This window comes from Poecile atricapillus, chromosome 19 (assembly GCF_030490865.1).
Source record: "Poecile atricapillus isolate bPoeAtr1 chromosome 19, bPoeAtr1.hap1, whole genome shotgun sequence".
NCBI classification, from domain to species: domain Eukaryota; kingdom Metazoa; phylum Chordata; class Aves; order Passeriformes; family Paridae; genus Poecile; species Poecile atricapillus.
Window position 1 is genome coordinate 5,588,053 of NC_081267.1, and position 23,872 is coordinate 5,611,924.

Below are 23,872 nucleotides of genomic sequence, written 5' to 3' on the forward strand. Positions count from 1 at the left end.
GAATAGTTGCAATTCTTCCCAGTTCCTACCAGTATGATCCCAGTTGTCCCTGGAATAGTCCCAGTCCATCTCAGCATGGTCCAAATCACTCCCAGTTTCTCCCACTGTGGTTCCAGCTGTTCCCAGTATGGTCACAGGCACTCCCAGTATATTCCAGCTGCCCTCAGCATGCTTGTGCTCATTCCCAATCATTCCCAGTAACCCCAGTAAGGTTCCAGTTACCTCAGTACAAACCAGTCCCTGCCAGTGCTGCCACTCCTGGGATCCCCCAGCCCTCTCTGTGTTCCTCCCTCCCGCATCTCCCCAGAGCAGCCCCAAGGGCTGGCAGTCCCCAGCCAGGGTCCCCAGCCAGCCCCAGGTTGGATCTGCAGCCCCCAATTTTCCCAGTTTCCCTCTCCTTTTCCCCGGGCCGGGTTCCCCCCGTCCCCAGCGGGTGGGAGCAGCGGAGAGCCCCGCGCTGCCCATCCCGACCTGTCCCGGCTCCATCCCCGCTCCTGCCGTGGGCTGTGAGGGGTTTGGGAACGGGGCACCGAGGGTGTCACTGCTCCTGGGGGAGGAGGAGGAGGGATGGCAGAGGAGGGATGAAGAAGGAGAGAGAGAAGGGATGGAAGTAGGAGAAGGAGGTGGGGTTAGGGAGGAAGAGGAGGAGGAAGGATGGAAGGGGAGGAGAGGGAGGAAGAGGAGGGACAAATGAGGATCAGGGAAAGGAGAAGGAACCACGAGGTCAAGCACTTCCTAAATTCACAGCCCCTCACCAGTGTGAGATCATCACCCCCATATTCCACAGGTGACTGGGGAGGGGGAGCTCAGCCCAGATATCCTGGGGGGTCCCTGGGTTGGATTTTTTCAGGGGGAATATTTAAGAATTAAGGACTGCAAAGCTGAGCGGAAAATCCTACTTGGGAGGACATTGGGGGGTCTCAGCATCCCTAAGTGGGGAGATGGAAACGGGGAACTTTTCAGATTCCTGGGAATCCCAGCAGCCTGGGGAGGGCAGGGATTGAGTAGGTGGGGAACCCTCAGTGCAAGCATGACCCCCAGCAGCTGGGACAGGGGGGAACCCCTGAACACCAAAGGGGAGAGACCATAGATGGGGAACTCCTGGGAGGCATTTTCAGGGCTGAATCTTGGTGTTTGGGAGGTTTTTATGGACTCCAGATGTCCAGTGACTTCTAGAGATGGACTTGGACAGGAGGAACCCCTTAAGCCAATATGCTATGAACTGTATTTTTCCCCAAACCAGGATTTCTCATTCCCAAACCTTGACTGGATGGAGAAGGAGGCTGCGAGGAAGAGGAAGATGCCCCAGGACACCCAGGCAGGTGAGGAGGAAGTCAGTGCCCCTTTCCCCTTCCCTCCTGCTCCATCTCCCAGCCCAGCCTGGCCCCCGGCTGCAGGACAACCCCGCTGCCGACGCCGTCCTGCCGGGGACACACTGGGGGGATCTCCTTCCCCTTCCCTCTGGCACGGAGGCAAATCCCATCCTCTCCTTGTCCTTCCTCCCCCAGACAAGGAGCTGAGGATGGAGACCAGGGAGGACAAATCCCCGCAGCAGAACCTCGTGGAAGAGGCCGTTTTGAGCAGCTCCACAGAGGAGGAATCCAATGGGGAGGAAAATCCCCAGAGATCCCACAGGAGGAGGGGCTTCAAACCCATCCCAGGGTGCTCTGAGGAGGAAAGACCCACCCTGTGCCAGGAAGGCGGCCGGAGATCCAGCCAGGGCTCTGAGCTGGTAGTCCATGAGCAGCTTCAGGATGGGGAGAAGCCCTACAAGTGCTTGGAGTGTGGGAAGAGCTTCAGCCAGAGGAATACCCTGATCTGCCACCAGATGATCCACACTGGGGAATGGCCCTATCAGTGTGGGAAATGTGGGAAGGGCTTCAGCTTCAACTCCCAGCTCATCACCCACCAGCGCATCCACACTGGGGAGAGGCCCTACGAGTGTCCCGAGTGTGGGAAGAGGTTTCACAGCAGCTCCAATCTCGTCCAGCACCAGCAGATTCACACGGATGAGAGGCCCTTCCGCTGCCCTGACTGCAGGAAGGGCTTCAAGCACAACTCTCACCTCATCACCCACCGGCGCATCCACACTGGGGAGAGGCCCTACGAGTGTCCCCAGTGTGGGAAGAGCTTCTCCAGGAGCTCTAACTTGACCCAACACCAGCGGAGGCACCGGTAAGGGAAGCCCTGCGAGTGCCCCAAGTGCAGGAAGAGCTTTGTGCACTGCTCCAGCTCCATCCCCCATCAGAGGACCCACGTTGGGCAGAGCCCTGATGACCCACGTTCCCTGTGATCTGCGTTTTGAGGACACTGGGTTGGTTGTAATTTTCTTTTGTTCCGATTATCTTTTGATTCATCTTCATCCCTTTAAAACAGACACAATTGGGGTAAAAGTCTACAAATTCATCAAAGGCATCTAGAGCCTCACATTTTACTAGTGCTTCAAGGTAATCTGGTATTCAGGGAAATACTTAGGGGTTGTGGGTGTATTTGGTGTAGTTTTCTCCATTTCTTGGCACTCAAAGCAATGAGAGTTTGAACTGTGATCTCAAAACCACTCAATGCCACTGAAAACTGCACAGTCCCACTCAAAACTATTGGATTCCACAGCCCCTCAGGGTGTGATGCCTCAAGTTTTAGCTTTCATATCTTTCATATTTTACACTGTCTAGGTTTGTATTTTTGAACTTCCTGATAAGTGTTAGTGAGCTCTCTTCACAGAGTAGGTAGACAATTTCTACCTTGATACTAAGGGCAGCTGTTACAAGTTTCAGGCCCAAAAGCATAAACAAGGGTGGACTGAAGAGAAAAAACAAGAAGGACAGGACTTCATCATCTGAAGCTGTAATTGAACAATGAACCTCAATATGCAGATGGACCTAAACTTCTAAAAATGTGAGACCTCATGATGAGTTGTCTATTTTTGTGACCATTTCTGGTCCATCTTGGGTGTAGCCCTGGCCAGGCTCTTGTACTGCCCAAGGTGTATCCTTTAAGGCCTTTTAATAAACTTTATTCTTAACTGTCCAGCCTCTGTTTTAGATCAGCCTTCTGAAGGCATCAGGTGGAATGGGGTTGGAAGGGGATTGGGTGAAGTGGGACGCAAATCAGGAGGGGTGAGATGGGCATTGGGTGGGGCAGGATGGGTGTGATGGAGTTTGGGAGGTGTGAAATGGGGGAAATAGGGCTTGAGAATGGGGTCTTGATGTCCAGCAGGAATGGGATGGGTTGAGGTTTGGATTGGGGAGGTGGGGTGGGGTCTGGAATGAGACAGACAAAGTTTGGGGATGGTGAAGGGAGGGGAAACCCGTTAGTGAGTTTTGGATATTCCATGTTCCCAACGAGATTTTAAGGTATCTCACATTTCTCAGGAGGTTTTGGGGCACTCCCCAGCTCTTGGGGTGTTCCTGAGAGCAGCTCCATGGAGCTCCATTGCCAGGGGTGGTTGCCATGGGCACAATCTCAGAGCTGTAGCCAGAGTGCGTTGCCTCGGTGCTGGAGAGCAGAGAAATGATGAACAGCCCCAGACATCTCCAGGGTGTGTTTGGGGGGCAGAGCAAGTTCTGCCTAGGTGGGGCAGTCACTGCCCCATCCCAGACACTGCAGCCTCTGCTCCAGCCCCAAAGTGGCTGCCAAGCCCCTGGCACCCCGAAAACCCCAGCTGGGAGAGGGAGCAGAGCAGGTGAGGCTGTGACACGGGTGTGACACTGACATGTGCCACGGCCCTGGAGCTCACAGCAGATGAGATGGTGCTGAATCCAAGGCTGACTGTGGATCTCTGTCCCTCTCTCTCCTTCCCTTACTTCCAGTTTTCAAAATCTGGATAGCTTGAAGTTGGATGGGTTGGACGAGTTGGCTCAGTCAGTGCTTAGTGAAGTGATTTCCTCTAATTGCATGCAGATTTATGATTTCCCGAGTACCTCATTCTCTAAAGTTTGCAGCTGAAGGTTTGTTCCCCCCTCCTGAGAAGTTTGTTGTTTTCTCCCATGCACTGCCCGAGGGGATCGAGGTACCTCAGGTCCCTTTCCAGCAGGGCCCGAGCGAGCTTGGGGCACAGCACAGGGAACTGCAATGCTGAGCCAGCCCTGGCTGGGTTGGAGGAAGCAGAAAGGCCAATCCCTGAGCCCAGGCCTGGCACAGCAGGGCCTGTCCCTCACGGGTGGCTCGGGGCTCTTTGTGGGGCAGTGGGATGTGAGGGGCAGCAAGGACAAATGCCATAAACCTGCAAGCCCTGCCAGCCTCCTCAGGGAGGGCTGAGGGAGGAGCAAAGACCTTCCTGGGGCTGTGCCCTGCGCCAGGAGGGATTGTGCCAGTGGAGTTGACCCTAAATTTCTTCTCCCAGGCAGCTTTAGGACATGGAACATAGAGAAGCCAGAGCCAACTCTCAGCTTTGCACAGTCCTCCAGTAGAATCCTGTGTGGGGAGCAGCCTGGGAGCAGGGTTTGTGTGTCAGGGGAGGGGAATTCAGAGCCCTTTTCTCCCCCATGGCCTGAGGGTCTGCATTTTCAATGGCCCTGCAGCTGCCAAAGGGGCCTTTTTCACCCAGCTGAGAAGAGTTCTGCTGATAGCCTGTCCTAAACCCGTTTTTACTGCAAAGGTGCTGATGAAACCTCGTTTTTTGCAGCTCCGGGTCTTGTGTGCATGCAGTTGTCTCAACTGAATGGTGGAACAGCTCTGCCAGGTAGGAGCTCTCTTTTTCGTGGTGATTTTTTTGTTGTTTTATTTTTAAATTATCACCCCCTGTCAGCTCTGGGCAGAGCTCTGTAACTGTGTGTGACACTTGTCTGTGGCACTGTGGGGGTGGCCAAGGGGACCTTCCCCGAGCTGTCTGCAGAGGAATCCACAGCAGCCCAGGCCGGGGGTGCTCAGTGGCCGCTCAGTTCCGCTGACTGGACGCGGCTCTGGACGCTTCCCTTGGAGCATCTCCAGGGAGGGAACGCTGGGGCTGCCCCGGCTGTGGTGTCACTGCCAGGGGAACGCTGGGGCTGCCCCGGCTGTGGTGTCACTGCCAGGGGAACGCTGGGGCTGCCCCGGCTGTGGTGTCACTGCCAGGGGAACGCTGGGGCTGCCCCGCTCCTGCCCCACCCCATCAGCTCTGCCAGCGCCTCCAGGGGACACAAAGGCTGAGCCAAAGGGTGAGAGTTGCACAAGGGGCTGAGCTGGGATCTGGGACCCATTGGGATCATGGAGTCCAGCCCCCGGCCCTGCACAGACACCCCAACAATCGCAGCCTGTGCATCCCTGGCAGCGCTGGCCAAAGGCTCCTGGAGCTGCGGCAGCCTCGGGGCCGTGCCCATTCCCTGAGGAGCCTGGGCAGTGCCCCAGCCCCCTGTGGGGGAAGAAGCTTTTGCTGATCTCCAGCCCAGCCCTGCCCTGGCCCAGCTCCAGCCGTTCCCTCGGCTCCTGTCCCTGCTCACCTGGGCAGAGATCAGAGCTTGCCCAGAGAAGCTGTGGCTGCCCCTGGATCCCTGGAAGTGTCCAAGGCCAGGTTGGAAAGGGCTTGGAACAGCCTGGGATAGTGGAAGGTGTCCCTGCCATGGCAGTTGATGGAATGATAAGGTTCACTTAAGATTTAAGGTGTCTTCCACCCCAAGGCATTCTGTGATTCTGTGATTTTGGGAGAGATGCTGAAGCTCTGGCTCAGCTTTATCTCAGCAAATGTCTGTACCCAGCAGCAGCCATGGGTGGGATCATCTCCTCCCTCTCGCTGTGGCTGTAACTCACCCAAGGGCAGTGTCATAAATTAAATTTGGACAACTAGGTCTATTGAGTTTACAGCAGTTTAATAACAAGAAAAAAAATGATACAATTTAGTGAATTGAATACAAGAATCCAATTTAATAAAAGAATACAATTTAGTGGATTGAATAGCAATTTGATATAGAAGGAATACAATTTAATAAAATAGTACAATTTAGTGAATATTGTTATAAATACACTCGAGAGAGTGTTAAAGTTTAATAAAGGGAAGTTTTATTAATTATAGCAAGCAAGCAATAAGCAAAAGACAGCGCTGGACAGCCGGGAAGCGATCCCGCTTTGCCGCGGCCGTGCTTCCGTTTTTCGTGTGTCTCCTTTTAATCAGTCCGGCTCTCCGGGCTCTCCTGTGACGTGTCCTTCCTCGGGTCTTTCTGCGCATGCGCCTTCATCGGTCTAGGGGTCCGATCGTTCGGTCTTTACCTTATCTTCCTTTAACCTTTCTTCACTGTTCTCTGTAAAGGCTTAGCTCAGTAATTTTTTGGAATGCAAGGAATCTTAGCAAGGACATGATAAACGTCAGTAGCTACACAAGCATCAGTTACTATGCATACGTAAGTAACTATCGTAAGTAAGTAAGGGGTAAATAACAATCTTGATTTTACAGAACATAACATTACAGGGTATCATATCTGCATGTTTAGTCGAACAAAAGGGTCTCTGTTTATCACATTTAAGGCGCGGGGAACGGCAGGAGGTTTGGGCGTGGAACTGTGTTCCGAATGGCTCAAATAGCACGAGGGATTGAGCGGGAGATGGGGTTAGGGAAGAAGTGGAGGAGGGAGGAAGAGGGGGAGCAAGAGGAAGAGGAGGGACAAAGGAGGATCAGGGAAAGGAGAAGGAACCACGAGGTCCAGCACTCCCTCAATTCACAGCCGCCTACCTATGGGATCATCACACCCCATCCCACAGGTGACCGGGGAGGGGGACCTCAGCCAAGATATTTTAGGTGCTCCCTATTTTGGGCTGCTTGAGGGGATGTTTGGAGAATGAAGAAATCCAAACCTGAGCAGAAAATGCCCCTTGGGGGTAAATGGGGGGTCCTGGCATCCCTAAGTGGGGAGCTGGTAACCAAGGGAACTTTTTGGATTCTTGGCACTCCCAGCAGCCTGGGGAGGGCAGGGACTGAGTAGACAGAGGACCCCCAGTGCAAGAGTGACCCCCAGCAGCTGGGACAGAGAGGAACCCCTGAACACCAAAGTGGAGAGACCAGAGACGGGGAACTCCTGGGAGACATTTTCAGGGCTGAATCTTGGTGTTTGGGAGGTTTTTATGGACTCCAGATGCCCGGTGACTTCTGGAGATGGACTTGGGTAGAGGGACCTTCAAACTCAATGTGCTCATCCCCTGTTCGCCCCAAACCAGGATTTCCCATTCCCAAATCTTGTCTGGATGGAGAAGGAGTCTGCGAGGAAGAGGAAGATGCCCCAGGACACCCAGGCAGGTGAGGAGGAAGTCAGTGCCCCTTTCCCCCTCTCTCCTGCTCCATCTCCCAGCCCAGCCTGGCCCCCGGCTGCAGGACAACCCCGCTGCCGACGCCGTCCTGCCGGGGATGCACTGGGGGGATCTCCTTCCCCTTCCCTCTGGCACGGAGGCAAATCCCATCCTCTCCTTGTCCTTCCTCCCCCAGACAAGGAGCTGAGGATGGAGACCAGGGAGGAAAGATCCCCAGAGCAGAACCTCGTGGAAGAGGCCATTGTGAGCCGCTCCATGGCTGAGGAATGTAATGGGGAGGAAAATCTGCAAAGATCCCGCAGGAGGAGGGGCTCCAAACCCATCCCAGGGTGCTCTGAGGAGGAAAGACCCACCCTGTGCTGGGAAGGCGGCCGGAGATCCAGCCGGGGCTCTGAGCTGGTGGTCCATGAGCAGCTTCAGGATGGGGAGAAGCCCTACAAGTGCTTGGAGTGTGGGAAGAGCTTCAGCCGGAGCAACAGCCTGATCCGCCACCAGATGATCCACACTGGGGAATGGGCCTACGAGTGTGGGGAATGCGGGAAGGGCTTCAGCTTCAATTCCCAGCTCATCATCCACCAGCGCATCCACACTGGGGAGAGGCCCTACGAGTGTGGTGAGTGTGGGAAGAGGTTTCACAGCAGCTCCAGTCTCCTCAGGCACCAGCGGATTCACACAGATGAGAGGCCCTTCCACTGCCCCGACTGTGGGGAGGGCTTCAAGCGAAACTCCAACCTCATCAGGCACCGGCGCATCCACACTGGGGAGAGGCCCTATGAGTGTGGGGAATGTGGGAAGAGCTTCAGCCAGAGAGGTCCCACCTCACCATCCATCAGAGGATCCACACCAGGGAACGGCCCTATGAGTGTGGGGAATGTGGGATGACCTTCAGCCGGAGGTCCCAGCTGACCATCCACCAGATGATCCACACTGGGGAGAGGCCCTACGAGTGTCCCCAGTGTGGGAAAAGGTTTCAGACCAGCTCCACTCTCCTACAGCATCAGCCGATTCACATGGATGAGAGGCCCTTCCACTACCCCGAATGCAGGAGGGGCTTCAAGAAAGACCCCCACCTCATCAGGCACCGGCGCATCCACACTGGGGAGAGGCCCTACAAGTGTCCCCAATGTGGGAAGAGCTTCAGTGAGAGCTGTCACTTGAGCAAACACCAACGGAGGCACCGGTAAGGGAAGCTCTGCAAATGCCCCAAAGTGCAGGATGAGCTTTCTCCACAGCTCCAGCCTCATCCCCCCTTGGAGGACCAACATAGGGCAGAGACCTGGTGATCCATGTTCCCTGTGATCCATGATGGGAAGACACCTGTCCCTTTTCTTGCCCGTGGCAATGACATGATTTGGGATCAAAGAATGTGAGAGTGTGATCATGGCCCATTATATTCAGTCCCACCTCAGGTCACTGCCAGGGGCAGGAAAAGGACTCCCTGTCTCTCACCAGAGGATAAGAATGTCCTTTCCTGGCAGGAGGAAATACGTGGCCAGGAAGAGCCGGTCGACGACATTTTAGTTTTCCCTGTAAATAGATTGTCTTATCTTTTCTGTTATCCAAATTGTTTCTGTACCTATTTGTTCCTTATCCCATTGCTGTTCTCAATAAATTGTTCTTATCCCAGCCTGGGATCTTTGCCTTTTCTGCTTTCCATGGGAGGTGGGAGAGAAGCGAGCGGCAGAGCCGTATTAGCAGGAGCAGGAAATTGGGGAATGCCATTCCTGAAGCCCAGCCTGCGGAAACCGAGCATCCCAGCTGGTGCCAGGCCTGGTTGCCATGGGCAGCAGCCTTGGGAGCGGGTCCCTGGCTGGGGGCTGTGGGAACCTCTTCCCTCTGGTGCCCAGGGACAGGAGTGGAGGGAGCGGCTGGAGCTGAGGCGGGCAGGTTTAGGCTGGATGTGAGGAAAAGGTTTTTCCCGCGAGGCTGCTGGGGCACTGAACAGGCTCCCCAGGGAAGGCTCCCAGCTCCAGGGCTGGCTGAGCTCCAGCAGCGTTTGGCCAGCGCTGCCAGGCCCAGGCTGGGATTGTTGGGGTGTCCTGTGCAGGGCCAGCAGTTGGACTGGAGGATCCCCATGGGTCCCTCCCAACTCAGCCAATTCTGTGGCTCTGTGATCCCAGGAGCCTGGGGATGGGACTGCAAATGGTTGCCGTGGCAACGGGCTCTGGCTCCAGGCCTGAGTTGGTGTCCATGGCAACCAGCCCTGGCATGGGGCCATAGCAACAGGGGCTGTGATGGTTGTCATGGAAACAGACCACAGCAGGGAGACAGCTCTGGCCAGGAGCAGCTCCTGAGCACAGCCCAGCAGGGCTGGGGCCCTGCCAGGGCAGCTCAGGGACACGAGCAGGCCCAGACAGAGCTCCCAGGGGCTCAGCACTGGCAGGGGCTGTGGGATGTCCCAGAGGGGGCTGTGTCACAGCAGCACCTCTGTGGCTGTGTCCTGGAGCCCCAGAGCAGCTGTGATGTCAGAAAGGGGCTGTGTGACAGCTCCGAGTGGGTTGTGTGAGGTCACAGATGGGGCTGTGACATCACAGAGTTTGTTGTGTGACGTCACTGTGCAGCTATGGCATCATAGAGGGGACTGTGTGACATCACAGAGAAGGCTGTGACATCATGACATGGCTGTATGACATCATAGAGCCATGGATGACATTGGCGGGCAGCAAAGAGCGGCGCCAATGGCGGGGCCAGAGGCGGCTCTGGGGGCGGGGCCGGGGCTGTGGGCGGGGCCGCAGCGGAGCAGCGCGATGGCTCCAGCGCTGGGGCCGGGGGCGCTCCCGGGGGGCGGCGAGAGGTGAGGGGGACCCCCGGCACCGGGACTCTTTGATTGCCCATTCCGGAGCGCCGAGGGGCCCCTAAACCCCCATTCCTGGGCACCGCCATCCCACCGAACCCCCATTCCCGGCCGTGGGTCCCACCCTGCACCCCCTTATCCGGCACCAGGAACGCCTGCACCCCTTTCCCGGCCATCCCGCCTCTCGCAGCCCCCAGAGCCCCCTTCTCCTTGACCCATTTACTCCCTGGACCTCTATTCCTGCCTCTCCCAGCACCCAGCCCCTCCTTTCCTCAGCACTGAGGACACCCGGGACCCCTATTCCCAGCCATCCCGGCTTTCCCTGCCCTGTCCGGGCAATGGGGACACCGGGGACCCTTGGAGCTCCCTTTCCTGGGTACAGGAACGCCCTGAACTCCAGCCATGCCACATCTAGCCAGCCCTAGCCTCCCCTCTTGTCAGTCCTGGCATCCCCAAATGCCCTTCCCAGCTCTCCCCGTTCCCCCTTTCCTTCAGCCATGACCCCCCCGATCCCAAATCTCCAAATGTCCCCCCAGTTCTCCTCTCCCTGCGTTCCCTGCACGCGGCGCTGTCGGAGCCCGGCCCGGGCTTCCCGCAGTCCATGTCCATGGGGTCCCTGCCTGGGATCCCCTTCCAGCGCCGCCGCAGCGAGCGGGGCCGGGCGGAGCCGCAGCCCCGGGGATGGCGGCCGGAGCAGAGCCGGGATATTGGGATAGCCAGGGCTGGGATCTTGGGATAGCCAGGGCTGGGATATTGGGATAGCCAGAGCTGGGATATTGGGATAGCCAGGGCTGGGATATTGGGATAGCCAGGGCTGGGATATTGGGATAGCCAGGGCTGGGATATTGGGATAGCCAGGGCTGGGATATTGGGATAGCCAGGGCTGGGATATTGGGATAGCCAGGGCTGGAATATTGGGATAGCCAGGGCTGGCACAAGGAGCGGCACTGGCACGGGGCCAGCGGGGAGCTGCAGATGCTGCAGCAGCGGCACAGCCAGAGCGGGGCTGAGCGGGGGGAGCCGGGGCTGGGGGATCTGTGGGGCTGCGATGGCAACTGTGGCACCGCCATGGGGATCCCTGAGATCCAGGCTGAGGGATTAACAAATTCCCTGGCTCACAGCTGCAGGGAATGTCTCCGGAAATATGTCAGATATGGGTGGAGGCGCTGGAGTGTAAAGGTGGGGAAGGCAGAATTCCCATGGGAATATGGGAATGGGAATGTGGGATCGGGGAGGGCAAAATTTGGGAACGTGGGAATTCCCATGGAAATTCCATGGATGGATCTCAGACATCCCATTCCAGTAAGACCTCCACGGATGGATCCTGCTGCTGTCCCATTCCCATGGGAATTCTGTAGATGGATCTCACTGCCATGCCATTCCCACGGAATGCCATGGGCAGATCTTCCCATCCCGCAGCCATGGGAGCTCCAATCCGGTTCCCCCCCAAACCCATCCTGGGGGTCGCCCTGTTCTTTGACCTCCCCACCTGCCCCAAGACTCCTGGGGGTCCCCCCATGACCCACCCAGCCCCCCCAAGCTCTTCCTGGGTTCCCCCCTCTTCCCCCCACAACGGGAATTCCTGGGAATCCTCCTGTGTCCCCTCCCCCAGGACTTTGGGGGTCCCACCCGACCTGTCCGTGCACCCCCAGATTTCTTCCACAGCCCCCCTGTGATGGTGGAGGGTGGGGGCCGAGTGCTGGTGCCCCCCTGCCTGCAGCAGATCCAGCGGTGAGGGCAGTTCGGGGGGTCCCTCAGCATTTGGGGTCCCTGGGATTTGGGGTGACCCCCCGGGCCCCCCAGGATCTCCCTGAACACGCTGACGCTGCCCGTGCACAGTGAGAAGGTTCAAACCCGGCACGAGGTCCCCAGCACTGCCACCCGCATCGCCCAGGTACCCCCAAACCTGCCGAGAACCCCCAAACCCCCCGGGACACCCCAACCTCCCCAGGATCCCAAACACATCCCTGGATGCTCCCAAAACTCCCCAAAACCGCAAAACCCCATACAGACACTGAGAAGGTTCATACCTGGCATGGGGTCCCCATCTCCATCACCAGCAGGTTCCCCAAAATAGCCTTGGGACCCCCAATTCCACCCCCAGGATCACCCAAATTCCCCCATCAGGATTCCTGTAAACCCCCTTGGGAACTCCAAAAAAACCACCATGGCCACAAAAACACCCAGAACTTCCGAAAAACCCCAGGAACCCCTCACAAAGGTTTATACCCAGCATGGGGACCCCATCACCTTCATCGGCATCTCCCAGGTACCCCCCAACCCCTCCCGGGGCTCCACTGCCGGAACCAACGGGAGTGGTGTTGCCCTTTTAAGAGGAGTTACAGTGGGACCCGACAATACCGGGGGCCCTTAAAGTGGCCATGGTTGAGAGAACTCCCAAAATCCACCCTGGGGGACAAAACATCTCCTACAGGGGCTTGGGGTGGGGACACCCCTAAAAATGTCACTTAAAGCCGTCATGATCCCCCCTCAAAAAGGGGCTTGTGGGGCTGCGGCCGCACCAACACCTTAAAATGGGGAGGAAAAAGCACCCCTGTAGTGATGGGATCCCCCCCAAAAAACCTGAAAAATTTAAAAAACTCCTCTTGAGAGGGGCCTGAAGACCCTGAAAGGCCCTGGAAGAGGGACAAGATCCCCTCCTCTGCTGGGGCCTCCCCGAGCCGGGAACTCTCCCGTTCCTGCACTCGGGGGAGCCCCGAACGACGGCGGCTCCTGGGCTGAGCCCCCCTCAGCCGGGGCTGCGGGGGCAACTGGGGGGGCTGGGACGGGGCTTGGGGGTCCTGGGGTGAACTGGGGGACCCTCAGTGCTCCCACCTCCCCCTGTTCCCCTGTCCCGCCCCGTTCCCATTGTTCCCCCAAACCTCCGCTGCCCCCAGCTCGGTTTGGGGGGGACCCAGCCCTTTCCCATCGTGTCCCGGCCCGGCCCCGCTCACCCGAGGGCTCCGAACCACGCCCAGGGACAGAGGAGGGACAGAGGAGGAGGAAGAGGAGGGACAGAGGAGGAGGAAGAGGAGGAGCAGGAGGAGGAAGAGCTGGAGCAGGCAGAGGAGGCTCCACGTGCGCTCCCCGCTCTCTGGATCTGCAGCTCCTTCGGGACCATCGCCCCCCATCCCGCAGGTGCCCGGGGAGGGGGAGCTCGCCCCAAATACCCCGGGGGTCCCTGGGTTTGGGGTTTTTGGGGGGGATGTTTGGGGATGGCAGGGCTCCAGAGCCGAGCTGCAGATGCCCCTCGGGGGGACCCCGGGGGTCCCCGGGAGGTGTTTTTGGGGGGTCCCGGTGGCGGCAGAGCCCCGGTAAAGGGGTCGGGGGGATGCGGGTCCCCCCGTGGTGGGGGTTGGGCTTCCCGGGCCGGGCCCCCCGAGCTCTGCCGGGGCCGCGGGGGCGGGGGGACCCCGGTTTTGGGGAGCCCCGGGAGAGCCGCGGCTTCCCTGAGCGGGACCCCAGAAAGAGGAGAGCCCCAGAGCCGCAAAGCGGGGACCCCGAGAGGGGGGGACCCCTGGGATTGCCGGGACCCCGGCGGGGGGTGCTGGGGCTGGAGGGGCGGCACGGCCGGGAAAGGGGTTCGGGGCTCCCGGTGCCGGCAGTGGCTGCTCCCAGCATGAGTCCAGTTGCTCCCCCCGTGTGGTTTCAGTTTCCTCGGCAGCAGGATGAGCCAAATCACTTCCAGTACAATTTGTCTCCATTTTCCCCAAATGTTATCTCAATTTTTTCCCTCATTTTTACTCTATTTTCCCCCAGTTTTATCCCATTTTCCCTCATTTTTATCCAGTTTATCCCAAATTTTCCTTATTTTTATCCCAATTTATTCCTTATTTTTGCTCTATTTTCCTTATTTTTATTTTATTTTCATATCATTTTTCCCCATTTTTCCCCATTTTTCTTATTTTTTTCCTGCATTTTCCCCTTTCTTATCTCATTTTTCCTCCATTTTTCCCCATTTTTCTGAATTTTTTCTTATTTTTCTTCCATTTTTACTCAAATTTCCCCCGTTTTGCTGTATTTTCCCAATTTCTTTCCCATTATTAATCTATTTTTATGCATTTCCCCATTCTACCCTCTTTTTGCTCAATTTTTCCTCATTTTTTTCCCCATGTTCTCCCCTATTTTCCACATTTTCTTCCATTTTTCTCCCACTTTCTCTTCATTTTTACCATTTTTATTCCCATTTTCCCCCCATTTTTCTTTCAGTTTCCCCCATTTTTTCGTCCATTTTTATCCTGGTTTTATCTCATTTTTCCATCTTTTTATCTTAATTTTCGTCCATTTTTTCTCTCCCATTTTTCCTCCATTTCTATCCCATTTTTCCCTATTTTTATCCCACTTTTTCCCTATTTTTTTACCATTTTCACTGCATATTCCCCCATTTTTCTCCCATTTTTCCTCCTATTTTTCTCTCTTTTCCTGCATTTTTTTCTAGTTTTCCCCAACTTTTTGCCATTTTTCCTTTATTTCCATCCTACTTTTCCCTATTTCCCCCTAATCTTCCCCATTTAATTATCCCAAAAATTAATATTTTGGGGGGGAAAAATAGAAATATTGGCGGGAAAAAAGGGTGCTTTGGGGGAAAAACTCCATGAATTTGAATCACAGCTTTCCCATGATTTTTCCATGATTTTTCCATGATTTCCAGCCAGAAGGAGGCGTGGGATTCCTCCAAACATTCTGGAAGCTGGAAGAGGACCAGGCCATCAACCTTCCCAAAAATCTGGAGCAGCTCATCTGCAATTCCACCTTTCCCCACTCCCCGGATTACCAGGTCTGGAAATTCTTCTACGACCTCCCAGGTAGGCAATTCCTAAAATTCCATTTAAAAATGAGATAGGGGGATTTCATCCTGTTATTTTCCTGATATTTTGCATTATTTTCCCCAATTTTTGTCTCTATTTTTTTTTTCTTATTTTTTCCTGATTTTTTCCTCATTTTTCCCTGAATTTTTCCCAGTTTTTTCCCATTTTTTTCCTGATGTTTTTGTTTTTCCTGGTTTTTTCCTCTTCTTTTCCCAAAATTTTCTGTCTTTTTCTCAACTTTTTCTCAAATGTTTCCGTAATTTTCCTGGTTTTCCCCCTTTTTTTCCCGATTTTTTTCCCTGTTTTTCCCATTTTTTTCCTGATTTTTCCCCAATTTTTTTCTTTTTTTTTTTTTTTGCTGATTTTTTTCCCTGATTTCTTCCAGGTTTTATTCCATTTTTCTTTTCCTGATTATTTTTCCTCATTTTTCACAATTTTTTTCACATATTTTTCAAATTTTTTTCCTGATTTTTCTCTCTGATTTGTCCCAATATTTCCCCTTTTTTTCCTAATTTTTCCTGATTTTTTCCTGTTTGTTTCCTTGATAGTTCCTGGCATTTTCCCATTTTTTTCCCCATTTTTTCAAAATGTTTTTCCCCACTTTTTTTTACTCATTTTTTCCTTGACTTTTTTCCTTCATTTTTTCCAATTTTTTCCCAGTCTTCATCCTCTTTCTTTTCCTGATTTTTCCCTGTTTTTTCCCAATTTTTTTCCTAAATTTTTTTCTTGATTTTCCCCCACTTTTTCCGGATTTTTCCCTCTTCTTTTCACCATTTCTTCCTGGTTATTCCCCATTTTTTTTCACAATTTGTCCCTGATTTTTTCATGTATTTCCTAAATTTTTACTGATTTTTCCTGATTTTTTCCAGGTTTCTTCCCTCTCTTTTCTCAATTTTATCCAATTTTTTCTCAATCTTTTTCCTGATAGTCCCGATTTTTTCTTGATTTTTCCCGATTTTTTTTCATGATTTTTTTTTTTTTGGTGGGGTTTTTTTTCAAATTTTTTTCATTTTTTTCTCAAACTTTTCCTTGATTTTTGTGGTTTTTCCTGTTTTTATCCCATTTTTTTCCCCTGATTTTTTCCCTTTTCCTTTCCCTAATTTTTCTGGTTTTCCCCATTTTTCCTGATTTTTTTTATTATTTTTTTCTGATTTTTCCAGATTTTTTTATCCTTTTCCTGTTTTTTCCCTGGTTTTCCCCTGATTTTTCCTTTTTTTCCACATTTTTTTTCTGATTTTTTCCCAATTATTTTCCTGATTTTTTTGCAATTTTTTCTCAAATATTTCTGGTTTTCCCTTCATTTTTCAAATATTTTTCCCAATTTTTTCCTGATTTTTCCTGATTTTTCCCAGGGTCTTTTTGGCTTTCTTCTCCTGATATTTTCCCTCATTTCTCACAATTTTTTACAATTTTTTTCATGTAATTCCCATTTTATCCTGATTCTTCTCTCTTACTTTCCCAAATTTTTTCTAGCTTTTTCCCAATTTCTTCTCAAATTTCCCAAGTTTTTCCCTGATTTTTCCTGGGTTTTATCCTATTTCTTTCCAGATTTTACTGCTCTTTCTTTTCTGGATTTTCCCTGATTTTTCCAAGTTGTTTCCTGATTTTCCCAGGGTTTTTTCCTGATTTCCCCAATATTCTTTCCAATTTTCCCTGGTTTTTCATGATTTTTCTTCTTTTCCTATTTTTTCCTGACTTTTTCCCCATTTTTTCTGATTTTTCCTGATTTTTCCCAAATTTTTTCCGCTGTCTTTTCCTGATTTTTTTCCCCAATTTTTTCACATTTTTTCCTTGAGTTTTCTCTTTTTTTCCCAAAAATTTTTCCTGGTTTTCCCCAATTTTTTGTCAAATTTTCCCCTGTTTTTCACAATTTTTTCCTGATTTTTCCCTGATGTTTTTGAATTTCACCCTGATATTTTTCTGTTTTTCCCTGAATTTTCCCTTCCATTTTCCTTGAATTTATCCTGGTTTTTTTCCCATTTTTTCCCAATTTTCCAGCTTTCTACACACTCCCAGCATGCTCCCAGTAACTCCTAGTCTGATCCCAGTCACTCCCAGTATGAGGCCAGTGGGCCCCAGTTGCTCCCTGTCAGTTCCAGTGTGACCCCAGTAGCCTCCAGTGTGATCCCTGGGACTCCCTGTCTCTCCCAGTATATCCCAGTCAGCCCCAGCACGCTCCCAGTCATTTCCAGCTCCTCCCAGTTGCTCTCAGCATGATCCCAGTTGCTCCCAGCCACTCCCAGTCAATCCCAGTATGATTCCAGTCACCCTCAGTGGGATCCCAGTCTCAGCCAGCATGGACCCAGCTGCTCCCACTGTGATCCCAGTATGGTCCCAGTTGAGTATGATCCCAGAATAGTTGCAATTCTTCCCAGTTCCTACCAGTATGATCCCAGTTGTCCCTGGAATAGTCCCAGTCCACCTCAGCATGATCCCACTCACTCCCAGTTTCTCCCACTGTGGTTCTAACTGTTCCCAGTATAGTCACAGACACTCCCAGTATATCCCAGCTGCCCTCAGCATGCTTGTGCTCATTCCCAGTCATTCCCAGTTACCCCAGTAAGGTTCCAGTTACCCCAGTACAAACCAGTCCCTGCCAGTGCTGCCACTCCTGGGATCCCCCAGCCCTCTCTGTGTTCCCCCCTCCCGCATCTCCCCAGAGGAGCCCCAAGGGCTGGCAGTCCCCAGCCAGGGTCCCCAGCCAGCCCCAGGTTGGATCTGCAGCCCCCAATTTTCCCAGTTTCCCTCTCCTTTTCCCCGGGCCGGGTTCCCCCCGTCCCCAGTGGGTGGGAGCAGCGGAGAGCCCCGCGCTGCCCATCCCGACCTGTCCCGGCTCCATCCCCGCTCCTGCCGTGGGCTGTGAGGGGTTTGGGAACGGGGCACCGAGGGTGTCACTGCTCCTGGGAGAGGAGGAGGAGGAGGGATGGAAGAGGAGGAGCAGTAGGAAGAGGAGGGACAAAGGAAGGTAAGGGAAAGGAGAAGGAACCACAAGGTCCAGCACTCCCTGAATTCACAGCCCACACCCGTGGGATCATCATCCCCCATCCCACAGGTGACCATGGAGGGGGAGCTCAGCCCAGATATCCTGGGGGATCCCTGGGTTATATTTTTTTGGGGGGATGTTTGGAGAATGAAGAACTCCAAACCTGAGCAGCAAATGCCCCTTGGGAAGACGGTGGAGAGTCCCAGCATCCCTTATTGAGGAGATAGAAACGGGAGGAACTTCCTGGATTCCTTGCACTCCCAGCAGCCTCAGGAGGGCAGGGACCGAGCAGACAGGGGACCCAAAGTACAAGTGTGACCCCCAGCAGCTGGGACAGGGGGAAACTCTGAACACCAAAAGGGAGACAGCAGAGACAAGGAACTCCTGGGAGGCATTTTCAGGGCTGAATCTTGGTGTTTGGGAGGTTTTTATGGATAGCTTGTGATATCTAGAGATGAACTTGGGCAGGAGGAGCCCCCTAATCCAAAGTGCTCATGAATTGTATTTTTCCCCAAACCAGGATCTCCCATTCCCAAACCTTGGCCGGATGGAGGAGCAGGCTGTGAGGAAGAGGAAGATGCCCCAGGACACCCAGGCAGGTGAGGAGGAAGTCAGTGCCCCTTTCCCCCTCTCTCCTGCTCCATCTCCCAGCCCAGCCTGGCCCCCGGCTGCAGGACAACCCCGCTGCCGACGCCGTCCTGCCGGGGACGCACTGGGGGGATCTCCTTCCCCTTCCCTCTGGCACGGAGGCAAATCCCATCCTCTCCTTGTCCTTCCTCCCCCAGACAAGGAGCTGAGGATGGAGACCAGGGAGGACAAATCCCCACAGCAGAACCTCGTGGAAGAGGCCATTTTGAGCAGCTCCACAGTGCAGGAATCCAACAGGGAGGAAAATCCCCAGAGATCCCGCAGGAGGAGGGGCTCCAAACCCATCCCAGGGTGCTCTGAGGAGGAAAGACCCACCCTGTGCCGGGAAGGCGGCCGGAGATCCAGCCGGGGCTCTGAGCTGGTGGTCCATGAGCAGCTTCAGGATGGGGAGAAGCCCTACAAGTGCTTGGAGTGTGGGAAGAGCTTCAGCCAGAGCAACCGCCTGATCTGCCACCAGATGATCCACACTGGGGAATGGCCCTACGAGTGTGGGCAATGTGGGAAGGGCTTCAGCTGCAGCTCCCACCTCATCATCCACCAGCGCATCCACACTGGGGAGAGGCCCTACGAGTGTCCTGAGTGTGGGAAGAGGTTTCACAGCAGCTCCAATCTCCTCCTGCACCAGCGGATTCACACGGATGAGAGGCCCTTCCGCTGCCCCGACTGTGGGGAGGGCTTCAAGCACAACTGCAACCTCATCACCCACCGGCGCATCCACACTGGGGAGAGGCCCTATGAGTGTGGGGAATGTGGGAAGAGCTTCAGCCAGAGGTCCAAACTGATCATCCACCAGATGATCCACACTGGGGAGAGGCCCTATGAGTGCCCCGAGTGTGGGAAGAGGTTTCAGACCAGCTCAGATCTCCTCAGGCACCAGCGGATTCACACGGATGAGAGGCCCTTCCGCTGCCCTGACTGCAGGAAGGGCTTCAAGCACAACTCCAACCTCATCACCCACCGGCGCATCCACACTGGGGAGAGGCCCTACGAGTGTCCCCAGTGTGGGAAGAGCTTCTCCGGGAGCTCTAACTTGACCCAACACCAACGGAGGCACCAGTAAGGGAAGCCCTGCGAGTGCCCCAAGTGCAGGAAGAGCTTTGTGCACTGCTCCAGCTCCATCCCCCATCAGAGGACCCACGTTGGGCAGAGCCCTGATGACCCACGTTCCCAGTGATCTGTGTTTTGAAGACACTGGGTTGGTTGTCATTTTCTTTTGTTCCGATTATCTTTTGATTCATCTTCATCCCTTTAAAACAGACAAAATTGGGGTAAAAGTCTACAAATCCATCAAAGGCATCTAAAACCTCACATTTTACTAGTGCTTCAAGGTAATCTGGTATTCAGAGAAATACTTAGGGGTTGTGGAGCTATTTGGTGGAGTTTTCTCCATTTTTTGTCACTCAAAGCAATGAGAGTTTTATCTGTCACCTCAAAACCACTCAATGCCACTGAAAACTGCACAGTCCCACTCAAAACTATTGGATTCCACAGTCCCTCAGGGTGTGATGCCTCAAGTTTTAGCTTTCATATCTTTCATATTTTACACTGTCTAGGTTTGTATTTTTGAACTTCCTGTTAAGTGTTAGTGAGCTCTCTTCACAGAGTAGGTAGACAATTTCTACCTTGATACTAAGGGCAGCTGTTACAAGTTTCAGGCCCAAAAGCATAAACAAGGGTGGACTGAAGAGAGAAAACAAGAAGGACGGGACTTCATCATCTGAAGCTGTAATTGAACAATGAACCTCAATATGCAGATGGACCTAAACTTCTAAAAATGTGAGACCTCGTGATGAGTTGTCCATTTTTGTGACCATTTCTGGTCCATCTTGGGTGTAGCCCTGGCCAGGCTCTTGTACTGCCCAAGGCGTATCCTTTAAGGCCTTTTAATAAACTTTATTCTTAACTCTGTCCAGCCTCTGTTTTAGATCAGCCTTCTGAAGGCATCAGGTGGAATGGGGTTGGAAGGGGATTGGGTGAAGTGGGATGCAAATCAGGAGGGGTGAGATGGGCATTGGGTGGGGCAGGATGGGTGTGATGGAGTTTGGGAGGTGTGAAATGGGGGAAATCGGGCTTGGGAAGGGGGTCTTGATGTCCAGAAGTGATGGGATGGGTTGGGACTGGGACTGGGGATATGTAGTAGGGTCTGCAATGAGACAGCCAAATTTTGGGGATGATGAAGGGAGGGTGTGTCCATTACTGAGTGAGGTTTTGGATATTCCACATTCCTGAAGAGATTTTGGGTATCTCACATTTCTGAGGTGGTTTTGGGGCACTCCCCACCCTTTGGGGTGTTCCTGAGAGCAGCTCCATGGAGCCCCATTGCCAGGGCTGGTTGCCGTGGGCACGAGCTCAGAGCTGTAGCCAGAGTGCGTTGCCTCAATGCTGGAGAGCAGAGAAATCATGAATGGCCCCAGACATCTCCAGGGTGTGTTTGGGGGCAGAGCAAGTTCTGCCTAGGTGGGGCAGTCACTGCCCCAGCCCAGCCACTGCAGCCTCTGCTCCAGCCCCAAAGTGGCTGCCAAGCCCCTGGCACCCCAAAAACCCCAGCTGGGAGAGGGAGCAGAGCAGGTGAGGCTGTGACACGGGTGTGACACTGACATGTGCCACGGCCCTGGAGCTCACAGCAGCTGAGATGGCGCTGGATCCAAGGCTGACTGTGGATCTCTGTCCCTCTCTCTCTTCTTCTGACTTCCTCTTCTCCAAATCTGGACAATTTTGATGGGTTAGTGTTTGTTCAGTCAGTGTTTTGTGAAGTGATTCACTGTAATTCCATCTTTCTTTAAGATTTCCTAAGTGCCTCATTCTCTAAAGTTTTCAAGTAAAAGTTTGTTTCCCATCCTCCTGAGAAGTTTGTTGTTTTCTCCCATGCACTGCCCGAGGGGATTGAGGTACCTCAGGTCCCTTTCCAGCAGGGCCCGAGCGAGCTTGGGGCACAGCACAGGGAACTGCAATGCTGAGCCAGCCCTGGCTGGGTTGGAGGAAGCAGAAAGGCCAAGCCCTGAGCCCAGGCCTGGCACAGCAGGGCCTGTCCCTCACGGGTGGCTCGGGGCTCTTTGTGGGGCAGTGGGATGTGAGGGGCAGCAAGGACAAATGCCAGAAACCTGCAAGCCCTGCCAGCCTCCTCAGGGAGGGCCGAGGGAGGAGCAAAGACCTTCCTGGGGCTGTGCCCTGCGCCAGGAGGGATTGTGCCAGTGGAGTTGACCCTAAATTTCTTCTCCCAGGCAGCTTTAGGACACGGAACATGGAGAAGCCAGAGCCAACTCTCAGCTTTCCACAGTCCTCCAGTAGAATCCTGTGTGGGGAGCAGCCTGGGAGCAGGGTTTGTGTGTCAGGGGAGGGGAATTCAGAGCCCTTTTCTCCCCCATGGCCTGAGGGTCTGCATTTTCAATGGCCCTGCAACTGCCAAAGGGGCCTTTTTCACCCAGCTGAAAACAGTTCTGCTGATAGCCTGTCCTAAACTCATTTTTTCCTGCAAATGTGCCTATGAAACCTCGTTTTTTACAGCCCCAGGTCTTGTGTGCATGCAGGTGTCTCAACTGAAGGGTAGAACAGCTCTGCCAGGTAGGAGTTCTCTTTTTCGTGGTGATTTTTTGTTGTTTTTTTTTTAAATTAACTCCCCCTGTCAGCTCTGGGCAGAGCTCTGTAACTGTGTGTGACACTTGTCTGTGGCACTGTGGGGGTGGCCAAGGGGACCTTCCCCGAGCTGTCTGCAGAGGAATCCACAGCAGCCCAGGCCGGGGGTGCTCAGTGGCCGCTCAGTTCCGCTGACTGGACGCGGCTCTGGACGCTTCCCTTGGAGCATCTCCAGGGAGGGAACGCTGGGGCTGCCCCGGCTGTGGTGTCACTGCCAGGGGAACGCTGGGGCTGCCCCGGCTGTGGTGTCACTGCCAGGGGAACGCTGGGGCTGCCCCGGCTGTGGTGTCACTGCCAGGGGAACGCTGGGGCTGCCCCGGCTGTGGTGTCACTGCCAGGGGAACGCTGGGGCTGCCCCGGCTGTGGTGTCACTGCCAGGGGAACGCTGGGGCTGCCCCGGCTGTGGTGTCACTGCCAGGGGAACGCTGGGGCTGCCCCGGCTGTGGTGTCACTGCCAGGGGAACGCTGGGGCTGCCCCGCTCCTGCCCCACCCCATCAGCTCTGCCAGCGCCTCCAGGGGACACAAAGGCTGAGCCAAAGGGTGAGAGTTGCACAAGGGGCTGAGCTGGGATCTGGGACCCATTGGGATCATGGAGTCCAGCCCCCGGCCCTGCACAGACACCCCAACAATCGCAGCCTGTGCATCCCTGGCAGCGCTGGCCAAAGGCTCCTGGAGCTGCGGCAGCCTCGGGGCCGTGCCCATTCCCTGGGGAGCCTGGGCAGTGCCCCAGCCCCCTGTGGGGGAAGAAGCTTTTGCTGATCTCCAGCCCAGCCCTGCCCTGGCCCAGCTCCAGCTGTTCCCTCGGCTCCTGTCCCTGCTCACCTGGGCAGAGATCAGAGCTTGCCCAGAGAAGCTGTGGCTGACCCTGGATCCCTGGAAGTGTCCAAGGCCAGGTTGGACAGGGCTTGGAGCAGCCTGGGATAGTGGAAGGTGTCCCTGTCCATGGCAGTTGATGGAATGATAAGGTTCACTTAAGGTTTACGGTCTCTTCCACCCCAAGGCATTCTGTGAGTCTGTGATTTTGGGGGAGATGCTGAAGCTCTGGCTCAGCTTTATCTCAGTGAATGTCTGGACCCAGCAGCAGCCATGGGTGGGATCATCTCCTCCTCCCTCTCGCTGTGGCTGTAACTCACCCAAGGGCAGTGTCATAAATGAAATTGAAATTTGGACAGCTAGGTCTATTGAGTAAACAGCAGTTTAATAACAAGAAAAAAAATGATACAATTTAGTGAATTGAATACAAGAATCCAATTTAATAAAAGAATACAATTTAGTGGATTGAATAGCAATTTGATATAGAAAGAATACAATTTAATAAAATAGTACAATTTAGTGAATATATTCATATATATATACATATGTATGTATACACATATACATATATATACATGCACATACATACACACACACAAACACACACACACATATATATATATATATATGAATATAGCTTGCCAGTAATTAAGAATGATTAAAGCATAAGCAAAACTGGTTGGGGTATGGAGAGGGCTTCTCACCCAGCCTCACATACAAAACAAAGCAATTCAAACTAAACTTATATACTGTATACTTACACATATTCATTCATGTTTCCAGTAAGTCTCCTCCAGTTTCTGATTCCTTAATTTTTCATCACTATTCTTCATGGTGCATGCTTCACTTGTTGCTAGGGGGTCTTCTGTCTTCTTTTGGTGGTATTTTGGATGAAGGCTTACACTCATCCTCATTGTTCTCGGGATAACCTTACAGGCTGTGTATGCGTCCTAAGCTTTGTGTTATGTAAGTAAGCATTG

The 23,872-nt window shown here is 53.5% G+C and overlaps 2 pseudogenes; one reads left to right on the plus strand and one right to left on the minus strand.

Moving 5' to 3' along the window:
• The window catches only part of LOC131586379 (uncharacterized), a 712,054-nt pseudogene that overhangs the window by 614,302 nt on the left and 73,880 nt on the right, over positions 1-23,872 (minus strand).
• Positions 1,856-21,985, plus strand: LOC131586227 (zinc finger protein 271-like; annotated as a pseudogene).